The following is an 8,688-nucleotide window of genomic DNA, read 5'->3' as shown; positions in this document are numbered from 1 at the left end:
GACTAGACTATAGACTAGACTGTAGACTAGACTATAGACTAGACTATAGGCTAGACTATAGACTAGACTATAGACTAGACTATAGACTAGACTATAGACTAGACTATTAACTAGACTATAGACTTGACTATAGACTAGACTATAGACTAGACTATAGACTAGAATATAGACTAAACTATAGACTAGACTATAGATTAGACTACAGACTAGACTATAGACGAGACTGTATAGTCTGTAAATTTGATTATATTTGCCTAGTTTTACAGCATTACATATAGTAATATATTTTAAAAAATCATTGCATAACTGAAGGCTTTTATAATAAGATTGATTGGTTTGTTAATAATTTAAATTTGTAAATACTTTAAATTTATTGCAAGAATTTTTTTTTAATTTCAGGTGCATAAGTCCTTCAAATAATTTCCTAATGTGTTTATATTTATAAGAAGAAAACATTTACTAACTAACAACATTAATGCAGCATATCTTAAGGCTTTCAAATTTACAAGAGAATTTTAAATCAAAATAAACAAATAAGTACTTAAAAAGCATTAATATAATTTCATATTTTGCAGTAATTATTTTAATGACAACAAAAGCAACAAACTGAATTTCTTTCATAAGAATGTGTAAGTAAAATTAAGGCAAAATATTAGAAGATAGAAGGAAGAAGTGTCTGTATATGACATTAACATATGTATGGAAAATCACTTACATACATTGATGCCTTTTTGACTAAGAATGAATGAAGGATGTTCTTTCCAGTGAGTAGTAGTGTAGCAGTATTGTTTCTTATTTATCTTGTACTTTGAATAAAATTGAACTGTACTCAAGCAAAAGAAAATTATTCATGTAGAAATTTGAAACCTTTTGCATGCAGGAGCGCGTTCACTTGAATGACTTAGTAAATTTATAATGTAAATCAAAACTTTTAACAATAGAATTATGTTTTAAGTTGACAGCAGGTTGTAAAATGAAATGTTTACAAAAGAGAGTTGCTTCAGAAGAAAATTCTAAAGATATCATTTCTTTTAAATAAACAGCAGTAGACGTCTCTGCTATATTGTTTTGTTCTTTATATAGAATGTAAGTAGTAAGTGCTAGTTGGAACTTTTTTTATTATAAAATTTTTGAATGCTGCATTACTTTGCCAAACTTAATATAGACTGCAACATTTTGTGCATAAAGTATGATTATTATATTCTTTTAGTTTGTGTTGCATATGTTAAGACATCAGCTATCACTCACAAAGTGAGAGGAGGGGATATAGTTTAAGAAAGAGAAAAATTACATGATTACATTATACGCATTATGTCGGTTCTTAGTTAAGGGCAATAAGAGAGTATGAAAACCATATTTTACAAAAAGCAGAAACTGTTCCCACTCTGGTTCACTTCTAGTTCTGTTTTTGTTCTTGTTCTGTTCCAGTTCAGTTCTAGTTTTGTACTAGATCTGTTCAAGTTCTGTTCTAGTTCAGATGTAGTTCAGATCTAGTTCTGTTCTAGTTCTGTTCTAGTTCTGTTCTAGTTCTGTTCTAGTTCTGTTCTAGTTCTGTTCTAGTTCTGTTCTAGTTCTGTTCTAGTTCTGTTCTAGTTCTGTTCTAGTTCTGTTCTAGTTCTGTTCTAGTTCTGCTCTAGTTCTGTTCTAGTTCTGTTCTAGTTCAGTTCTAGTTTAGTTCTATTCTAGTTCTGTTCTAGTTCTATTAAATATTTATTTCCAAAATAAAAAGCTTCTTAATCACTGTGCCTTAGATCCTTTTTAATTTAAGCTACATTGTATTGAATTCATATGCCCCCAAAAAGTATGCTCCAAATATTTGTTAATGTATGAAAATTCATACATAAATCAAGTTTTTTTTCGTTTGCCTCATACATATTTTTTGTGTGTATAAAATGGCCTATTTAACATATGAAAACCACACATAATAATACCAACAAAAGAGAGGAATATATTATAATAATATTCTATGAAAAGCAGGCGACAATAAACACAATACTAAACAAAACATTGCGGTAGCAGCCCAAAAATCCACTATAATTTTCTAAATAACAGAAAATTATAGCTATACAATATATGAGGACATAGAATGGAGAAAAAAAATAAGGACATTATTATATTTTTAATATGGCTCGATGAATGTAAAAATGTTTTAATAGCAAATAATATAAATACAAAAGTTGATTGTGTTGGTAGTGGTGGTTTTTAAAATTTTTTTTCTTGTGGTAAATTCACCTGTTTAAAGGTCATAAATCTTGTATTTTTAGACATTTAAAATAAAACAGTTTATGTGAAAATATTCTATAGAAAAAAAAAACACTTGCATACATTAAGGCTTGTTTAGACATGCAATGTAAGGTTTTTTTTTGTAAAGCTTTTATACATATGTAAATAGAAATTTAAATATTAGAAAATTTCTATTACTTTTTCTAAGTAATAACAACCAAAGCGAAAAAATTCAAATTGTTTAATAATTTTTATAGTCTAGCTTTAGGAGTTTAATGGCATTTTAGTAACATTATTGTTTTTGGCCAATAATAAACTCAGAATGACAACAGCAACCAAAAAAAAAATTCAAATGTATTCGTTGTTTAAGGCCTGTATTGTTAAATGTTTTAGTTTTGAACATAAACACATGCATACATATGTTTTTCGCATTTGTATGTGTTTGTGGACAATTGTCTGCTGTATATTTATTTTACTTATGGTCATACCTTTTTATTGTTTTGGGTATTGCCTGCTACCTCCCCAATACCCTCCTCCTTCTCTTTTCATTTCCTTTTCGCTATTTCCACGTTATTTTGTCTCTTGCTGTTCTACCATTTCCGGTAGTTATTATTTTTATTGTATTTTTTCTTCTGTTATTGTGTTTGTGTTTTTTTTTTGCAGTGTTTGTATATGTAAGTGTGTTTTTATATGAAAACAAGGTGTTGATCAATGGTTTTTATTATACTCATTAAAATATTGACCTAAGGGAGCCGTTAAGTAGACTATAATTTTATTTCGTTTGGCAGAAAATAAAGTTTTCTTTTGTAATTTGTTTGGGGACAATAATATAAATGAGTGAGGAAATAAAAAATACAGGAAATTTTGCAATAAGAAGATAAAACTTTAAAAATGCTTAACATATTAGAAAAAATCCAAAAAAATTAAAAGAACTAAAACAGAACTAGAACAAAACTAAAACAGAAATAGAACAGAACATAACAGAACAGAACTAGAACAGAACTAGAACAGAACTAAAACAGAACTAGAACAGAACAGAACAGAACTAGAACAGAACAGAACTAGAACAGAAATAAAACTAGAACAGAACTAAAACAGAACTGGAACATAACTGGAACAGAACTGGAACAGAACTGGAACAGAACTAGAACAGAACTTGAACAGAATTAGAACAGTATTAGAATTGAACTAGAACAGAAGTTGAACAGAACACGAACAGATCTAGAACAGAACTAGAGCAGAACTAGTACAGGAGTAGAACAAAACTAGAACTAAGAATAAAACTAGAACAGAACACAGCGGAACTAGAACAGAACTAGAACAGAACAAGAACAGAACTAGAACAGAACTAGAACAGAACTAGAACAGAACTAGAACAGAACTAGAACAGAACTAGAACAGAACTAGAAACAGTAAAAAGTTATAATAATAAAATCAATTTTTCTTTGGGGATAAGAAAAATTTGCACACATAACAATGTTGCCTATTGTTAGACTTAACAAATGAAGCATACATTGAGGAGTCGCATATACAATGTTTACACATTATAAATTATTAACATAATTTTCATTTAACGTGGTTTACTTGTTTATCATTCCCTAGAGTCATATAATTCTTTTGTTGTTATTTTTTTTATTTATTTTTAACAATACTTCTTTTTATTCACTTAGTAATCACTATTTTTTCTAAAAGTGTAGCATACTTTTAGGTTGTACTTGACCATTCCAAAATTCCAGGCTTATATTTATTGAAAAAAAAATTCTTTTGTACCAACTGCTATATGGAAAAGTTGTTAAAAATTTCTTCAGTATGTGTAAAGATTGTTGCAATATTTGTTTGTATTTTAAAGCTGCTGCTCCTCTGATCATTATAATAAAGTATGGTCTTTGTGGCAAACTGTTGAAAATGTGGTGAAGCTTTATTTAACCGCAAACAAATAAGTAAAACAGTTCAAAAAACTCTGCTACCAGGAAACACCACCAGGATACACAAGTCACACAAAATGAAAACCAAACGAGACAAATACGAAAAAAAGAAACGACAACGTTAAGGAAAAGTAAAAGGCATTACAAAGTGGAAAAAAACGAGAGAAGAAAAACAGTAAACTCAAATATGGTGGCTAAAGGAAACCAATATTTGTATGGAACAAAAGTGCTTTTTTTGGTTCCTGTTAGTTGAAAGCAATGACTGCTGACTTTTTGGTGAATGCAGTGGTTTTACTTTTACTTTATGGAATAAAGCTTATTTTTGTACTTAACAAAAAAAAGTTGCGAAAAAAATTTGTAATAAATTTATTGAATTTTTAATTTGGTTTTAGTAAAAAAAATTAAATTCAACATTCAGTGTTTAATTATAAAACTGTTCCCACACCAGCACGAAAGAAAGATTTTACTTCCTAAAGAAATGAAAGAGATTTGCACAAGAAACCCACTTGTACGAAACATTTTGTAGCAAAAAAAAAGCATTGCATAGTTAAAGGATAAAAAAGTAACATAACAAACCTTTTTACTTTACTATTACACATGCATTGAACAAAACTAACATTTCCTGTTATACGCACGTATTTAGCCTGAAGTATAATTGTTTAATACACTCTAGTATGTGTTCGCATTTTCATTTTACAAAAGACTGAGTTAAAAAGAGTTCAAAAGGAAACCTGTCGAAATTAAAAACATTAACGGTTTCTGCTTTTGTAATAACTTGTTGAAAAGGAAATAGTTTAACAAAAGTTCAAACAAAAGGAAACAAATCGAAGGAGTATGATGAAAAAATTATGTTTATAAAAAGAAATTATATAGCATATGCTTTAAGGAGTTCTTACGCCTTTTCATAGCTTTAGTTGGAAAAGTGCTAATCGAAAAAATTTAACATCTAATGGAAAATAACTGTTATTTTTGTACTATTAATAGGGCTTTCAACAGAATTCTAATTCTCTTGTGGCTTTGTCATTGTTCTGTTCTAGGTCTGTTTTAGTTCTGTTCTGGTTCTGTTCTGGTTCTTTTCTGGTTCTGTTCAGGTTCTGTTCTGGTTCTGTTTTGGTTCTATTCTAGTTCTGTTCTAGTTCTAGTTCTGTTCTAGTTCTAGTTCTGTTCTAGTTCTGTTCTAGTTGTGTTTTAGTTGTGTCCTAGTTTTGTTCTAGTTTGTTCTCTTGTGGCTTTGTCGTTGTTCTCTTCTAGGTCTGTTTTAGTTCTGTTCTGGTTCTGTTCTGGTTCTTTTCTGGTTCTGTTCTAGTTCTGGTTCTGTTTTGGTTCTATTCTAGTTCTGATCTAGTTCTGTTCTAGTTGTGTTTTAGTTGTGTCCTAGTTTTGTTCTAGTTGTGTTCTTGTTCAGTTCTAGTTCTGTTCTTGTTCAGTTCTAGTTCTGTTCTAGTACCGTTCCAGTTCTGTTCTAGTTCTGTTCGAGTTCTGTTCGAGTTCTGTTCAAATTCTGCTCTAGTTATGTTCTAGTTCTGTTCTAGTTGTGTTCAGTTGTGTTCTTGTTGTTTTCTAGTTGTGTTCTAGTTGTGTTCTAGTTGTGTTCTAGTAATGTTCTAGTAGTGTTCAAGTTCTGTTCTAATTCTGTTCTAGTTCTGTTCTAGTTCTGTTCTAAATCTGTTCTAGTTCTGTTCTAATTCTGTTCCAGTTCAGTTCTAGTTCTGTTCTAGTTCTGTTCTAGTTCTGTTCTAGTACTGTTCTAGTTCTGTTCTAGTTCTGTTCTAGTTCTGTTCTAGTTCTGTTATAGTTCTGTTCTAGTTGTGTTCTAGTTATGTTCTAGTTCTGTTCTAGTTATGTTCTTGTTCAGTTCTAGTTCTGTTCCTGTTCAGTTCTTGTTCTGTTCTAGATCTTTACTAGTTCTGTTTTAGTTCTGTTCTACTTCTGTTCTAGTTATATTCTAGTTCTGTTCTAGATTTCTTCTAGTTCTGTTCTAGTTCTGTTCTCGTTCTAATTCTGTTCTAGTTCTGTTCTAGTTCTATTCTAGTTCTGTTCTAGTTCTGTTCTTGTTCTGTTCTAGTTCTGTTCTAGTTCTGTTCAAGTTCTGTTCTAGTTCTGTTCTAGTTCTGTTCTAGTTCTGTTCTAGTTCTGTTCTAGTTCTGTTCTAGTTCTGTTCTAGTTCTGTTCTAGTTCTGTTCTAGTTCTGTTCTATTTCTGTTCTAGTTCTGTTCTAGTTCTGTTCTACTTCTGTTCTAGTTCTGTTCTACTTCTGTTCTAGTTTTGTTCTCGTTCTGTTCTAGTTCTGTTCTAGTTCTGTTCTAATTCTGTTCTAGTTTTATTCGACTTCTGTTCTAGTTCTGTTGTAAGTCTGTTGTAGTTCTGTTGCAGTTATATTTTAGTTGTGTTCTAGTTCTGTTTTAGTTCTAGTTGTAATTTGTTCTAGTTCTGTTGTAGGTATGTTGCAGTTCTGTTCTAGTTCTGTTCTAGTTATGTTCTTGTTCTGTTCTAGTTCTGATCAAGTTCTATTCTAGTTCCGTTTCAGTTGAGTTCTCTTACGATTATTCTTTATATTGTATACAGAAACGTACTATTACGTTTCTGTTGCATACCTTAAGGGTTTTGTAATAAAAACATTCTAAGATCTTCTTTTTGGTATATTTTCTTTAAAAGGTTTTTTAATAAAATTTAAACATTAAATAAACATTAATGTTTATTGTTTTGAACGCGTTATTAAGAAATTGAACAGAAAAGGTTGAAATTATTATTCATTTTAACTAAAAAAGGAAAAATTAAAAATAAATATTAAAAACGCCTTAAGCCTAAAGGTATAACCCAAAAAAAATTCAAAGGCAAACAATAAAATAAAACAGTGCTTTAACCCTTAACAAAAGAATACTTAACAATTTGACAATATTTTTATAGTGAAAAAAAAACTGAAAAAAATACCTTTTGCTTGCCTTAAGTTTTAGAGAAATTGTACAGCAAACTTACCTAAAAAGAAAGGAGAAAGAAAAAAGAAATTAAATTTACAATTCAATAATATTTAATGTAAAAGCTTATACAAAATTCAATATTAACAATAATAATAATGATAATAAAAGCCATTGTTAAATAAATAAAAACCCTTAGACAAAACTCTTTATATGAAAAGTTTTATATAAATTTAAATTATTTGTTAAATCTCATTCATTAGAGCGGGTAGTCTCTGTAGCCCTTTTCCCTGGTGTGTCTCTAAAAACATACTTTGCATAACAAACAACTCCCTGTATTTAGATTTAATAACCAGAAAAGCCTTTTTTATAAAAGAAAGGGAAGAGTCTACAGCAAGTAAAATTTTCGAAAAAAAATTTACATAATAATTTCATATGGTTTTTGCCTCAAACTTTTTGTGTTATAATAAAAAAGCGACAAAAGGTTTGAATCTGTTATATGACAAAACCCGGAACAATTTCTACAATTATGCATAAATAAAGACTCCTTAAGGCTAAATGCCCTTTTAAAAACAACCCACATTTACAAGAGGAAAATCTCACACACTCTTTAACTCATCTCCTGATTTCTTATTTTATTTTGTTTTCTTTTTTTTCTATTTTTACAAGGAAGTGTCTTTAGTTTAGTTACGAGTCTAAATGCAATAGACAGCTTGTAGTCAAATTAAAATCACATTAAATTTGCATATTTTTAAGCGCTTACAAAATATTTTTCTTACTGCCTGCCACAAACAGACGCACTTACACACATACATACACATTCACACACACACGCTTAGACACTTGACTTTTCTTCTGTTACTAAATGCAGAGACACGTTTTTACTTTAACATGATGTAGGTAGAGAATCAAAAAAAAAAAAAAAAAAAAACTAAATACAAACAAACTTGTGGTTTAGTTGAACAAAATTTTATAAGTTTGCTTTTTTTAGGGGGGCAGGAAGACAAGGAACCAGCAAGAACTATTACAGCAAGAAATTTTAAATTTGCAAAGTGTTTATGAATATTTGATTGCATTGTGTTTTGTCTAAGAAGTTTTGTAAAATCTAATTAAAATCAAAGATTTTGGGGCAAAATGCTTAAAATAAAAAATAAAACTGGATAAAAGCTGCATTTTATAAAAAAAATCATTAAAAGAACTTATTAAAGTTTAGCTCTAGATCAGTTTAGTTCTAGTTCTGTTCTAGTTCTTCTCTAGTTCTAGTTCTCTTCCATATGTTCTAGTTCTGTTATAGCTTTGTTCTGGTGCTGTTCTAGTTCTGTTCTAGTTCTGTTCTAGTTCTGTTCTAGTTCTGTTCTAGTTCTGTTCTGTTCTAGTTCTGTTGTAGTTCTGTTCTAGTTCTGTTCTAGTCCTGTTCTAGCTCTGTTCTAGTTCTGTTATAGTTATGTTCTAGTTCTGTTATAGTTCTGTTCTAGTTCTGTTCTAGTTCTGTTTTGTTGTAGTTGTGTTCTAGTTCTGTTCTGTTCTAGTTCTTTTCTAGTTCTGTTCTAGTTCTGTTCCAGTTCTGTTCTAGTTCTGTTCTAGTTCTGTTCTAGTTCTGTTCTAGTTCTGTTCTAGTTCTGTTC

Source organism: Lucilia cuprina, chromosome 3 (genome assembly GCF_022045245.1).
Source record: "Lucilia cuprina isolate Lc7/37 chromosome 3, ASM2204524v1, whole genome shotgun sequence".
Classification (NCBI taxonomy): domain Eukaryota; kingdom Metazoa; phylum Arthropoda; class Insecta; order Diptera; family Calliphoridae; genus Lucilia; species Lucilia cuprina.
The sequence above is the reverse complement of the archived record's forward strand: the minus strand, read 5'-3'. Positions refer to the sequence as shown.